Here is a 16,532-nt window from a genome sequence, read left to right as displayed (position 1 = left end):
TCTGCCGTTGTAGCGTGTTGGGGTATCTGGAGCTGCAATGGTAATACCTGCCTCAGTGGCAAAACGGTGAATTACAGTGCCTAGGTAGTTTGAGCGATTGCAGTTCCATGCGCTGTGGTGTGCATTGAAGTCTCCGCCTATTATTGTTTTTCTGTTGAGTTGGAATAGCACTTCAAAATCCTGCGCAATATTCGCTTGGGATCTTTTGTTGCATGGTATATAGGCGGAGATAACTGTGAGTGGGTGTGAAGTGAGTGTGGTGACTGTGATAGCTATGGCCTCGAGGCCTAAAAGCTGTGGCAGTGTTGTGTAGCGATGGGTGATGGAGCGCTTGACGAGGATAATAAGTCCTCCTCCTGGATGTCTGCTTGTCCTCTCTCGGTCAAGTCTGTAAACACAATCCTTGGCAATCTGGACAGTAGTGTGTGGACTAAGCTTGTGTTCCTGTAGGAGTAAGATGTCAGGACAATGCTCATTTACAAAAATGCGTAATTCATCAAGTTTGTGGAGTAATCCATTTGCGTTCCATGTTACAATTACAAGTTCATTAACCATAATTACTCGTTATTTGATAACCCGTGGATTTCTTCTAATATTAAGTGTAACACTTGAATCTTATCTAAAATGTTGTCACATTTTCTAAGCTCAGGCATTTTACTTTTATAAATATTGATAATTTTGCTGATATTGCAGCCGAAAATAGATTCAATTTCTTTCATTATATTCATGAGTTCAAAGATATCATTAGTACTATTTTTTTAACAGGATTTACAGTTTCAGATGTAAATTTTGGAGTATTAGTATTTTCAAAAGTACTACTATTCTTATTAGTATTCATAGGCATAAAAATTTTCTGGGAGCTATGCACTTTTACCTGACCCGCATCCACAGAGACACTTGTAGCAGAGGCATTGCTGTGGTTAGTTACATTTTTAATTGCCTGGGCGTAACTGACTCCTGGCTTGATATTGGCAGGTTTGTTTACTTTTTTATATGTGGAGAACCTAGGGCACCCCCTATATGAAGCGACGTGTGGCCCAAGGCAGTTTACACAAACAGGATTTTCAATTTTCCCGGGTTTGTCACAATTGCCAGTTTTATAAAAGCCGGCACATTTAACGCACCTAGGTGCAACATGACAGTTCTCAGAAGAGTGATGCCATTTCTGGCAATTGTGACATTGTGGAACCTGATTCTTTGAGATATATTTTTCCACAGTAACATTGAAATACATAAGGTGTTTAATTTTATATATATCCTCTAAATTTTTATCAGGAAATATTTGCACTTGAAAGAGGGGCATTAATGCCTTAGTTCTAAATATAGTGAGCTGTACTACTTTGTTGATGTTAAAGTTTAGCTCCCGCAATGCCTCTGTAATGGTACTGACTTCAGCGTCAATGGGAAGGCCTCTAATGAGGACTTTTACTGGTTTTTTATTTTTTGGATTAATGACATAATGCTCTATCTTATTCTTCAAAGAGAATTCACTGAGCGTTCTATGATCATCTGGAGTGGGTGTGTATATATATACCCACACAGAAAACAGGAAAGAAATGAAGTTTCAGTTTTTTCCCAAGGTGACAAAAGGGCCAGTCTCTCACCAACACATGACCAGATGTTTTCAATGGGTGACAGATCTGGAGACTGTGCAGGCCAGGGCAGCAATCGAATACCCTGTGTATCGAGGAAGTCCAGAACACGACGTGCAACATGTAGTCTTGCATGATCTTGTTGGAACCTGGCGTTTGGGGGCCTCGAAGACAGGATACAATCACTGGGCATAAAAAGTCAGAAATGTACCCATCTGCATTTAAAATCACCGTAGATCAGAACTAGAGATGTGCGTGTAATGCACTCAATGGCTTCTCAAACCATCACACCAGGTGTAGGACCCCTATGCCGATATCAAATGCAAGCAAGCGACGTTCTGTCTCCTCGGACACTCCAGACACGTACACGGCCATGAGAATACTGCACGTAGAACCAGGACTTGTTTCAAAAGGCGACATTGCGCCACTTCTGTGCGCAGCTTTGTGGTTTGGCGTATCAGAGTCTCTCCTCATGCTGCATTGTCAAGGGAAGCCGAAGTGTGACAATAAAGGGGTCTGTGTTAAGTTAAGAGCAGAAAATGTGAAAAATATATTTTTATGCTTGAATGCTTAGCTATGATTACGTTGAAATGTGTGATGAGACGAGATATGGGACCTGAGAAAAGAAATATTTGAGTTAAGGAACTTACCAGAACCAGAAAAGGCAGATGCAGAATGAAAAATGCCAGGATAAAAACCATTGCGAATTCCATAAGTTTTAATTTAAAAGTTATCACTTTTGTTGAGCAGTATTACCCATGAGGCTGAAGATTGTACTAGCATCTAAAAATAGGATGGCGGCGATGTTAATGGTAAAATAAAATATGGTGTTACTTATCCGGAGTTGCCTTAAAACAAAGACTTCCAAGAGATGATACAAAATTCAGACTCATCGAATGAGGGGGTTCAGGCTGAAAATTGAGTATCTTGCATTAAACTTAATACATTAAAAACAAGCTACAAACGAAATGAGAAAGCTTTTTTTTAAAATATAATTTCTATTCCACAATACATACATATTGCAAGGAGAAAGAACCATTTTTCTAGATTACATAGTGAATTGCATAAAATAACACATTTTAAGTCGGAAAATATATATGGCTGTTTCTATATCATTAGAAATGTCCTTAGCAGAATTTTTTCAAATGTTTAAACTTTTACATTATTCTACGTAACGTTACACTGTCGTAAACATATCATCCTCTTACCTTGGTGTGTTGCCATTACTCGAAACATAAGGCGTTTAATTTATCTTTCACATACCTCTCGAATAATGAGTTTTCGGAGAGCTACCATTCAACAAAACATAAGATCTTCAGTTTATTTTTTCGAATTTAATCAAACTGAACCCTACTTTAATAAACTGAGTGCCCATTTAAAAGCCCATTTCTCAAAGCAATAGTTTCGAAACAAACTTGTATCTTAATGTTTTTAAACTGCAATTTTTTATAAACCAAACATTAATCCTTTTTTAGCATGATTGACTTTTAAAGGATCGGCATACACTATTTATAGCATGGATTTCTCGATTTCCTTATCTTTTGAAGAGATTTAATGTTGGCAATTGCAGAAATTCTAGTTACTTTTCTTTCTGTTGCATTAGCCATTATGCACTCAACTATTTTATCATTTCCCATAGCTCAAGGATGAGAACAGTGCCGGTAAAAAGAAGTTTTTCCTTTTCTCTGTCATTTAATTTCCTATGGTTTTCCCTTTTTTCACCTCCCAAAAGACCCCCAGGATTTCGAAAGAAATTGAATTCGAAAAGGTTTGAAGAAACCAGACGTGTCCAATATTTGATCATAACATATGTTTCAAGCAACGATCGTTCAAAAATAGAATTCCACATAGAATAGACTTTTCTCAATATTACTGAATCTCATAATCAGAAATGAACATATATAATAAATAATAAAACTTACTTAATTTGAAAACACCAATCTGCCTTTAAAAGCAGAGAGAAAATTTGGCATTTATTAAGCACATTTTATTTATGAAGAAAGTGGACTCTAATTACCTTTTGAAAAACTTGAATATTGTTTTCTGATGAAATCAGCTTCGAAAAAAGGTCTAAATTTTACATTTATTGAAGCATAAATGTTCAGTAGAATTTTATTCCTTTTACTGAGAAAGATATGAGCAATTTCTGACTTTGTTTATAATCAAATTTCATAAAGGTACGGTTATTTCACTGAATTAAACATTAAGTGATATTGTTTGATTGAACAAATGATTTAATTACAATTCTTATTAAATAAATGACTTTTGATTTTTTAATCAACTTTGCTTTCTTTCTTTTGCCTTCTTTTCTTCAATATTGTAAATTTATAGAAGTAATTAATATTTTGGAGCAGGAAAATTAGAATGGAAGATACTGAAAACCAAACATCATTAATTTAGAATTAATTTAGAAACTGTTTTATTTCCTTTTATCTTAGAAATAAAAGAGAAAACAAATAGCTTAAAATATGTTTATTTTTACATTAAGTAAACTTCAGCTTTAAACTTAACGTAACCACATATACATAAAAATGTGCATTTAAGTTATGCTACCAAGACATATTTTAAGCGAGTGACGACTTCATAACTTGGGCAATCTCAGCCCCTTCTTCTAGGCTAAGGTTTGTAATTTTTTTTAATTTTCAGGTGTGCTGGTTCTGTAAAGTAGCAACTTAAAAACAGTGATTTATCAAAATAATTAACCGGCACTGCTTTTTTTAAAATAGCTATTTAAATAGAAGAGTTCTTTTTTAAGCGACAGGCACTAGCCATCTTTAGTCTTTCGCTATTATTAAATAGCTGAAAGTGGTCATTTTATTGTGGAGGCACCTAAGCGGTCATCGTAACCTCGTATAAAGGGACAGACAATTTACATCCATGCCTTCTCCGGGATTTGAACGCAGGCCCTTTGGTATCGTAGTCGGCGCCCCTAACCACTATACCGTCTGTACGGCAAAAAAAAAGAGTTAAATAACTCAAAAATGCATTTTATTCAAAACATAGAAACCGTAGCAAAAATATGTAAATAAATGTATTATGAATGTAATACGATATAATGTGAGTGAATAATATGATATGATATCGATATAAAAATTAATGAAAACTATGAATAATATGTTACGAAGTTATAAGTAAAGTGATATGTACAGAAATAATTTGAAACTATGAGGAATACATTTTGAAGCTATTATATAATCAAGATTTAATTTTTATGCAAAATGAAGGAGCTACTAATGAAGGTTCTCTCAAATTCCGCATTCGTTCGTTTAGTAATCATAAGAAATCCTCTGCATTTGAATATATTTGCTGTTACTTTTTTCAGCTGCAAATACTCCAATTTCGAGTTTTTCAATCAAAGTTTATACATACTTCGGCTCTAATTTTTTCTTGTAATAGGAATATTCATTCATTGGCAATGTATTAACTGATGCTGAGGGACCTGTGCTTAGAAAATTTTCGGAATTAGAGACCTCTGTAGTTTTGTGAATTTCGCAGTAACTGTTTAGTTTTTAGGCATACATCCATTCAACTCTGTAAATGATTTTTCTCACAGTTTTAATTTTACCAGTTTCTCCAATTTTTGAGATCAATAATAAAAATATATTTCAAAACGTTAGAAATAATAGTTCGTCTTTCTTTTATGCGCTTTGTCAAAGCACTTTTAAGCTCTTTACTTAAACCATACTTTGTTCATTAACTTGTTAGGCATGAATTGCCGTGTAATGTGAGCAATAGATAAAGTATCATTTCATTAGATAATAATGCAAATTCATTGACTGAAACAGATAACCATCGTGTGCTTTGCCTTATAATCTGATCATTGGGGGTATTAATCGGGCAGACATATAAAGAAAAATTCAAATTTTTAAAATAAAGAGAACTTTTCTATCAGTAGAGCAGGGTTTATTAAACTTTTTTCAGTCGCGACTCTTTTTTATCACTGAGAAATTTCTAGACCCCATAATATTTACAAAAATTTTGTGGGACCCTTAAGTATTGCACAAATCTGACACACGCGTGAGTGAAACTGTCTTTTTTTTTCACTTTTACTGTAATATACTACTGCAGTTTTAGGTCATTAACTTTAATTTCAAATTTTAAGACATAGAACAATGTGAAAATTTTAAATAAGTAACAGACGAAATGACAGCGTCACGTAGAAAGCAAGGAAAGTGAACATTTATGGTTATAAAAAGAATGCGTCGAAACGTTTTCGTTTCTTTTTTTTTTTTTTTTTTTGCCTGTATTGTCTTTATCTACTTCAGATACATTGTGTCAAAATAATTATTTGGTAGAATTATTATAATAAGTTAAATAAATATCAAAACTGCTAAAATTTTTGGTGACTCCCTGCTGCAGGTCCCGCGACCCCCCGGGTGTCGCAACTCGCAGTTTAAGAAAACCTGCAGTAGAGGTTTTCTTAAACTAAGTATTTAACTAAGTATTTAAAAAATATTACAAATATATTAAATTTGAAAAATGTAAGTACAGTACATAAAAATCACTGTAATTAAAATTTGCTCACACCACCCTCATATTTCTGCTTTATGCAAAGAAAGATGAGTCATGCTCGGTCGACGGAACAAAAAGGCTTGTAGAGATCCTATTATTTACCAATGACCAGAAAAAATATCGATTTACCGGTAAACGGTGGACTAGCCTACTCGCATTACGGTCCCCATTCCAAATTATAACTGCTTTTAAAAAATCATAAAATTTTAAAGATTATTGAATTAAATCTATATCTAAGTCCAGCCCTAATCCAGCCAAACGAAATAACATATGAATAGTTCCCTTTCATTATTATATTCCTATTATTTATTCAAAAATTCAGCTGAGAGTAATTTTAAAGCATTTAGATGTAGCCATATCCTAGCAGTTTATTTGTACATGAATTTCATTCCCTTTACATTGTAAGGATCCTAAGTTTTACTAACGTTTATTTTATTTTAAATCTTTACTATCACTTCTTATTTTCTACTTCAGGCCAGAATTAAAAGCTTTAACTTATATATGCAAATTTGTCTTGCTAACGCCAAGTGCTTAAGTTGTGGCTTTTTGGCCAAGCAAGAGAGAGGAAGGAGTTATTGGAAGCAGGCAGCTTGCCATTGTCGTTTTACGAGTTTTCACTCGGTTGCTGTTTGCCTTCAAGGCCAGAGGTTTAGTCCTCTTGATAATTTCAAACGTATCGTAGTTTTAGTAGCTCGGCGTACTACATACGGACCTTTGTTAAATAACGGCCAGTCTTAAAGCTAGGCACTTGTATACTAATTCAAAGTTAGTTTTAGTTATAAAGTTTTAGTTAGTAGTTTTTATATTTTTACGCTCAGACCACAAGTGGTTGGTCTCTGTATTCCGAAGTTTCGGAAATACTTGTAAAGATAGAAAAATAAAGGGTTTCGTATACCCTTCCTGCTTGTAGTGTCCACTTCACAATTTCTTGAACATAACTTGAGAAAGCTCCCTGTTCCGAGTCAGGACAATTCATGTTTCCAAAGCAAGTCAAGAGGAATACAAGTCCTGATAGTGGCGCCCGACGAAGAAGAATAACCATGGCCGAGTTTCAAGAAGAACCTGTGGTGTCTGCAGAAGCGGCTCAGAATCCAGAAATGCCAGCTGCCGCCCTGGAAGGATTCGGTTACATCGTCCAGACCATGCGCGCATCGATGAAACCAGAAGCAACCTTTAATGGAAACTCACCGGTAACCAGTTTTTTGGAAAAATTGGATGTCCGCTTCATGCTATATCCAGTCCATGACTTCCAGAAAGTCACCTTAGCTACCAGCGCATTGAGGGGCCAAGCGCTTAATTGGTTCAAATGTATAGGCAGAAACCTCTTGGGTCAAGCGGGAAGTCCCACCTATACTTACCAAAATTTCAAGACTGCCTTAGTAAAAGCCTTCCCTGTCGTAAGAAATCGTGCAAAATTAGAAGCGGAACTCTTCAGCATATACCAGCAACGAATTGAAAATCTCTCAAGTTTTATTTTAAGAAAAATTCGTCTTTAAGTTCTTGTATGGAAGCCGTTCGGATCCTGAGATAATCCAAGTAATTTTGCCTAGGTTACTTCCCCAAGTACAAGACTTTATTGAATTAAGGAATCCGACTACACTGGAAAAGTTATTTGAGCTAGCAATCCAGTTTGAAAGTAGAAGAACGGCGGACAATGAAAGAAGACGCCAGTATGAGCAACGAAGCCAATTTGGTGCACCAAGACCACAGCAAAGGCAAGAACACGGCTACGGAAGCAAGTCGAATCAGTGGGCAAGGAAACCTGAGTATCCAAAAACAACCGGCGAACGTCGACAGTTCAATAGTAAGCCAGAAAAAAAGTCTGAAGGCTAGCGGAAAAAGAAGGAAGGCATGGAAAGGAAGAAAGAAGATTTAAACTAAAACGAATTTCTGCTGACGGGAGGGTACGGAAATCCGAAGGCCAAGAAAACCCCACTTCCTTCAAGTTAAATACAGTTATTGTGAAAAATTTGATTCTTCCAAAGATTGAAGTTTTGGTAAACAATATCCCAGCCACCGCACTCCTGGATACAGGCGCGTAGTGTTCCTGTGTGGCAGAAGATTTTTTTAGGAAGTACTTCCGTATTTACAGAATATAATTCGGATAATACGACAGTGTTAGCTGCGTAGGGAGAAAAATGCAAATGCATAGGTAAACTACCATTTTATATTCGCATTAAGGACGAGCAAGTAAAGATCATGTTTTTTATCTTAAAAAATCTACAAGCACATGTAATTCTAGGAATAGATTTTCTTTCAGAGGCAGAAGCAACGTTGGATTTTAACGAAGCGTCCCTTAAGCTGACCATGAAACCAGTTCTGGAAGAAAAACGAGAACCACCCACGTTAAATCTCAACCACCTGCCTAAGGGAGACCAACAAAAAATTCGCAAGTGGTAAGTGAATTTGCTTCGTTATTTAGTGATATTCCCGGATTTACTCAAGTTACTAACCATAGTATCGACACAGGAAATTCACTGCCAGTTCGCCACAAGCCGTATCGGTACGATAAGAATAAAGAAAAAATTATAGAGTGGCACATTCGAGATATGTTACGTAAAAAGATCATAACGCTCATCTCAAGTAGTTATGCTAGCCCGGTTGTGTTATGTAAGAAAAATAAGGACTATTCAGTAACTCATCCGAAAAGGTGGCGTTTTGCAATTGACTATCGTAAATTAAACTCCATGACTAAATATCCGGTATATCCGTTACCTATTATCGAAGAAACTGTAAGGAACATAACTTCTACGAAATACATGACTACGTTAGACTTAACGACTGGTTATTTTCAAATAGGTGTTAAACCAGAAGATGTGCCTAAGACTGCTTTTATAACCAAGTCTGGCACTTATGCATTCTTGCGTATGCCGTTTGGCCTTTCAGGGGCACCGGCAACATTTCAGCGATGTATGGACATTGTGCTAAGGCCTGTTCTAGGAAAGACCACATTTATCTATTTAGACGATATCATTATTACTAGTGATAATCTGGACCAACATGTAAAGGATTTAAGAGAGGTGTTTTCATTATTAAATGAGGCCGGTCTAAAAGTTAATGTCGAAAAGTGCAAATTTGCAGCCCCTGAATTAAAATACTTAAGTTACAAAATATCTCAGAAAGAAATCGAGACGGACGAATCAAAAATAATCGCTGTGCAAAAGTATCCGCCGCCAAATACGGCGAAGAAAGTGTCTTCTTTTCTAGGACTTTGTTCATATTATAGGTCCTTTATAAAAGATTTTGCAGCTATTGCTGAACCATTGTTAAAATTAAAAAGGAAAAAGGCAAGATTCTCGTGGACGGCCGAAGCCAATAGTGCGTTTGAAAAATTAAAGCAAGCATTAACGCAAGCCCCTGTTTTGAAATTTCCTGAGAACGATGAGAATTTAGAAATTTCAGCGGATGCTTCGGATTATGCGGTAGGAGCTGTACTTACTCAAAATCAGCAGCCCGTGGCATTTTTTAGTAGAAATTTAAATGAAATTCAAAGAAATTATTCCGCGACTGAGAGAGAGGCACTTGCAGTTCTGTTAGCAGTGCAAAAGTTCCGAGTCTATTTTGGAAGTGCGCCAGTAACAGTGTATTCTGATCATGCGGCGGTAATTAGATTGTACTCAGGGAAAAACTTATCCCCAAAACTAATATGATGGGCACTCAAGTTACAAGAGCATAATTTGGTAATTAAGCACACCCCCGGAAAGGAAAATATCATAGCAGATGCCCTATCCAGAATAAAAATAGATGAAGAAGGTAATACTGTAAAGGTGGCAATGCTCACAGCATGTACGATACATTCCCGAGAAACTGTAATAACCGAACTGGGTAAGGATCCGGAATTTAAAAATATTTATGATTATTTAAAGGATCCTGAAAATTTTAGCCACCAAAATATTGTGGCGATAAGAAATAGGGCGGCCCTTTACGAACTAATAGATGGTCTATTATTTGATACAAAAACTACGAATTCCAACAACGAATTTCGACCTGTTATCCCAGCTAGTCTTAGATTAAATATAATGCAGGAGTTGCACGACTCGCCTTTAGCTTCTCATGCTGGTATTCGAAAAACCATCCAACGCGTACGCGAAGCAGTTTATTTTCCTGAGCTGCAAAAGTTAACGAGGGCGTATGTCCAGTCCTGCCCAACATGTCAAGCAGTTAATTATATTAATTTACGCCCGGCCGGGTTTCTAAATAACATTAAATCAGAATTTCCAAATGAAATAATTGGCATCGATTTATTGGGCCCTTTCCCAAAAAGTCAGTTAAATAAAAGTCGGTATCTCCTTGTTATGGTTGATCATTTTAGTAAGTGGACCGAAATTGTTCCCTTAAAACGAGCCTCCGCGAAATTAGTTACTGATTCTATTTTAAATAAATATATTTTAAAATACGGGGCGCCCCTAAAAGTTATATCGGATAATGGTCCTCAATTTGTAAGTAATATATTTGAAGACATGTGCCAAAAACTGGGCATACGTCATTTAAAAATGGTCCCGTATCGGCCACAATCAAATATAGCGGAACGGGTTAATAGAAATATAGTGAAAATTATCCGTAGTTATGTTAAAAATTTTCATAAAAGCTGGGATAACTATGTCAATGAATTAGCTTTCGCCCTTAGGACCGCAAAACATGATATGACGGGCAAAACTCCTGCTGAATTATTTTTAGGCAGAAAGATTATAACGCCGTTAGATAAACTATTTTATGTTCAACAAAGAGCCCCAGAATTTAACATGGGCGATATAGAAAAATTAATTAAAGAAGCAAAAAAGAACACCGAAGTAGCACAGAGAAAACAAAAGCTGTATTAAGACATGAAACGACGGGGAGTAACTTATAAAGTAGGGAATGAAGTGTTAAAAATTAAGCATTCACTTTCTTCAGCACCAGAAGAGAAAACTGCCAAATTCTATCCACGATTTGAAGGACCATATATCATAGAAAAAGTAAATCAGGCTGTAGTGGTGTTAAAAGCCAGGAATGGTGAAATCTGCACCGCAAACGTTGACCAGATAAAACCATTTTATAATCGTAATAAAATGCTTATATTTTGGTATCTTTTACAGGATCCGGCACGGCAGGCACAATCTCCAGAGGTGGAACAACGACAATCACAAGGGAAGCCATGAGTAGACAGGAGCAATTGAAAAGAAAGTTCCCCCGTTGGGAAACTGAAGGTAACAAGAAAAAGAAGCCGTTTCACCGACCAGAAAAGAGAGGGCACAACCACCCCCAGAATGAAGAAGGGAGAAGTTCGACTAATGCAAAGAGAGCCAGGAGAAATGGCAGCAACTATAACACGGCACCAAAACGGAAAATCTACCAATCGGATAGGAGTCTACGCAGCAAATGTCGACGAATGGACGAGGGAAAACCAGCTGCAGATGCAAGGAAGCAAGAAAAGTTTGAACAGCCAGCAACGAGATCCAGGCAACAACAAGAGAGAGTTGTCCCGGATCCCCCAAGACCAGCTGCCTTCAAACGGCCGAGACCACAAGCAGATGCTAAAAAGAAGGTCTTCAAGGGTGACCGAACTGGAAGAAAAAGTAAGCTCACGGAGGAAGGAACCGAAGGGCGAACTCGCACAAGAAGGAAGATAAACCAGACGGTAGTGTTCGCCACTTTCAAGGACTGGGCAGAAAAAAGGATGTCTGAATATCACAAAGATAAGTAAAACTTTATGTTACTTTGAAACTTTAAGTTAATTTTTCATTCTTACTAAAAGTGGTAGAATTTAAGAAGTTTTACCTCATGTGAGGCCTACCTTTATCGCCAAAAAGGCGAGAAATGAGTTGTTACCTATTTTGGTATTATGTTTTTCAATTACTCGCGAGTAAAACTAAAGTTATTGTATAATAGGAATGTGTAAATACTTGAATATTGTAAAAGCATTGATAATTTTTGAGAAAGGTACCTTAATTGTAAAATTTTTGTATAAAATTTTATTTAAATCTTTTAAAAGATTCTGGCATCTTTACTATCACTTCTTATTTTCTACTTCCGGCCAGAATTAAAAGCTTTAACTTATTTATTTAAATTTGTCTTGCTAACGCCAAGTGCTTAAGTTGTGGCTTTTTGCCAAGCAAGAGAGAGGAAGGAGTTATTGGAAGCAGGCCGCTTGCCATTGTCGTTTTACGAGTTTTCACTCGGTTGCTGTTTGCCTTCAAGGCCAGAGATTTAGTCCTCTTGATAATTTCAAACGTATCGTAGTTTTAGCAGCTCGGCGTACTACATACGGACCTTTGTTAAATAACGGCCAATCTTAAACCTAGGCACTTGTATACTAATTCAAAGTTAGTTTTAGTTAGTAGTTTTTATATTCTTACGTTCAGACCACAAGTGGTTAGTCTCTGTATTCCGAAGTTTCGGAAATACTCGTAAAGATAGAAAAACAAAGGGTTTCGTATACCCTTCCTGCTTGTATTGTCTACTTCACAATTTCTTGAACATAGCTTCCGAGTCAGGACAATTCATATTTCCAAAGGAAGTCAAGAGGAATACAAGTCCTGATAACATTTTGACTGGACATTAATGTAACGTCTTCGTGACGACCTTCATTTAAATATTCTTTCATGTTTATTACAATGTGTTTTTCTGTTGATAAAACTGTCAACCAGTCGCAAAGAGCTTCGATTTAGGAATAACGGGAAAATGAATGCAAATATTTGAATTTTAGCATTTCTACCAATGTCATAGGAAAGCAATACTCGTAAATTAAATTTTTCCTGATGCGAAAGTTACTGTTTCAATATTTACATTCAGGAAATCTAATTTATAAAAAATGTTTCAGCAGTATTAGATATTTATTGAAAAATATTAATTAATGATGTTTAAGATAATTTCAATTGTGTGAGAATGGAACGCTTTTTACTTGACGTGGCTAGTGTAAATATTTTTCTTATTAACGGATTCTTTCTACATATAAAAAAATAAGCATATGTAAAAACTTAAATTTCGAGCATATTTATTGACGGTATCTCATTACTCAAATTCTTATACTATGAAGGTCTCTTTTACTAAATTCAATTCTTAGACTCAAACAATGTATCTAAAACCAAACCTTCAAAAACTGTATTGTCGTATAATATTTTTGAAATTTTCTCTTGGGACAGAAACAGCACTGATACCCTCATTGCTAGCATCTACGTCAAAAATATTGGTTTATCTAGCTAAGGATACGTCAGGATTGTCGGGTAGGGTACGAACTTTGCCGAATTTGATCGAAAATCCCCGTCCCCCTCTTTTCTAATGTACGAACTGCGCGACGTTTCCTGTCCCCCATTTCTTTCCAGGAAGATTGGGTGCTACAAAAAGTCGTTTATCACCATTAATGGGACATTCTGTTGAGACTGCAAGCCTTTATTTTCGTTTATCAATATTGTAAAAACTGTGCATATAAAACAAATATTAATTTAAATTCTAGCGTGTGCTAAAAAATAAATTTCTTTTACACTCATTTTAAAGTTTTATGATGCTTAAAGGAATGATGAGCCAGATCTTTTTATTCTCTGTAAGAATTAAAAACTTTCCAAGTTATAGAATTTAGTCGCTGATATATATATATATATCTATATTTTGAATAGTAAAATTGATAGATTAATGACATACAGAAAACTGATACATAATCGACGTATCAAATATCGGATTTGTAGCTCACCTTAAATAAGTTTTTGTCTGGATAAATATTAACAAATCTTCTTAGATAGCAGAATGGTTTTAACTTTCAAATTTACCATTTTAGGTAAACAGTTCTAATTTAATTATAAAAATTATCTTTATTAAATCTAAAAATTGGACTTCTTAAGTCGTTCTAAATTCGCACTAATATTATTGCAATATATTCCCGTATTAAACTTTCCATTTTTAATTATTGAAGTTATTTTAAGGTTATTTAACTTTGTTACAAATTCCATATTTTAATACTAGAAACGTTTAAATATTTATTCTGTTTTCCACCTGATGTACTTTGGCATACATTTAATTTCTAATACACATTTAATTAATAAATTGATAATTATGAGCGTCAGAGCAGAATTTTCATAATTAACAAAAAAAAAAAAAAAAAAAAAAAAAAAAAAAAACATTCTTATGTTCATATCCAGAGATTTTCAGTTTCCTTTTAATCCATTCCTTTTTCACATATTGTTGCACTGTACTCAAGTTTTCATGCATGTAGAATTTATATACTTTGTATTGTATTTATGCCAATTTATATTTAAATGATAATTTTTACAAATTCTTGCATCACAACTCTAGTTAATAGAAGATGTTTCTAACACCTTGGCAAAGCTTAATCTTCAGCATGTAGCTTATTTTCCAACCTAGTTTCAGGCTGAATTATTTGTAAAATTAATCACTTGAAATTATTTGTTAACAAAGATGGTCGCTAAATCACGCTAATAATATTTCTAACTGTTGTAATTTATAATGCAACGAGTTCATGTGATTTATAATGTAATTCATTTACAATTTTTTCAGCAGTATTAAAATTAATAGCAGATACTCATAATAATATACATTTAGATTACAATGATTCAAATTGCCATTGCCTTCTTCACTCATACTTTTATGCTACATTCCTAAAATTTCATAATGGCATACACGTAAGTTTAACTCATTCACCAAACATATAAATCTCTAATTCAGCCCACTTTTGTTCTTACGTGTGCTGTATCTTCTATTTTCTTTGATATATTGTTCAGCCTAATTTCAAAAGGTCTTGTGGAAAAGTCACTAAACATTGGTGGTTCGACCCGAGTTTCTAGTCCCAGTGATCCCCAAGCTCTTTCTTTTTTTGTACTTATTTACTGTATAAAAATGTAGCGTAAAAATTTCAGTTCATGAAGTAAAAATACTTTTTTAATTTAATTATTGCAATTAAGTATTGCAAAAAGTTTTACCTTTACCTTAGCATATCTTTTTACAAATCCCTCTAATAAGAAAAAATAAGGAAAGAAATTAACTCAGTTTCGGTGATTTATACCTCGGTGCAAATTATACGTAACATTTTCCCAAAAGCATAGAGTTTCTATAGATATCAATAAATTAAGGATTATTTCTCCATCTAATTTTCTTAACATGTTTATTCCAGAATTTTCTTTTCACACTGTAGCGCTTAACTTTATGAGTTTTCTATAATCATTCAATTTTTGTAGCCATGGCAACTTTGCAGACCTTCTAACAAGTTGTTATATTTTTAACCACTGTATTTTAATTCCTGTTGGCTATCAGTACATTATTCACTTGTTTCACAAGTGCAACTTTTATTTTATACGCAAATCTACGTAAAATAGCATTAAAACTTCACTTATGCCGAGCTCCTGATCGATTGCTTGTTTTAGATTGAATGACATTAAGCTTAATATTACTAAGACACAATAACACGCCGAATAAATACTCAGAAGTCAAACAACAAAAATCAGCGTTATACGTACAAAATTTTCACAGGACTAGTTTCGATGGTTTTACCGAACCATCATCTTCAGCTGCAAAACCGCAAATGATCATCTCCAACTGTGCTAATGAAAATCGCCCCCGGGTTGAGCTATAGTCCAACTGCGCCAATCAAAATTTCTTCCCCCCTGCTGCCTACAGGGTTACAATTTAACTTTTTGTGCCAATTGTAGGGAAGAGGAAAATAAAAATAAATAAATAGAATTACATATCACAAGAACAAGTAAAAAATATCTAACAAGCAGGCTAATTACTTGAATAACAATAATAAATGCGAGAGCTAACAAAGAAAATAAAAGGTATTGTTAAACATACATATTAAAATTACAAACATCTTTCATTTATGATAATAATATCATAAATTAAATAATTATAAAGCATACAAATTATGTTTTTAATAAATTACATCAATAATAGTCAAGATGTCTGAGCTAGACTGGAAAATTTAATAGAGTGCAAAACATTATTTTTTGATTTTTGATTATTTTTTGATTATTAAACGATTGTTGCATATGTTAATGCTTCCTTCAGTTTGTTAAATGCATTTCATATTCCTTTTTTTTTTAAACAAAAAGAAATCCTCGTGCACCACAAAGTATCACACCAGACTTACAAATCGTAAGTAGAAAAATATGATGTGTACACCACATGACTTCCTTGTACGGATTATTAAATTATAGGCATTTTTTCTTGCATTTCATTTAAACTTATTGGATTGAATTAAATCTACTTCGCCGACAGCGCATAAACCACAATAAAATAAATGCATTCTTTAACATTCACTCTATTTGTTTACCATAGCGACACTCTGGCGCTAGATTTACTTAACAGTATTATATTTCTTTCATATTATAACTCAGAATGCACAAAATTTATATCCCTTAAAGGATTATCTAATCGTTACCACATCTTCTATTCAAATACTATAATAAAGCTAGAACGATGTATAAAAGAAATTAAGTACAC

Source organism: Stegodyphus dumicola, chromosome 1 (genome assembly GCF_044657685.1).
Source record: "Stegodyphus dumicola isolate Sdum_Otavi_A_Nest chromosome 1, ASM4465768v1".
Classification (NCBI taxonomy): domain Eukaryota; kingdom Metazoa; phylum Arthropoda; class Arachnida; order Araneae; family Eresidae; genus Stegodyphus; species Stegodyphus dumicola.
This window is presented reverse-complemented; position numbering follows the sequence as displayed.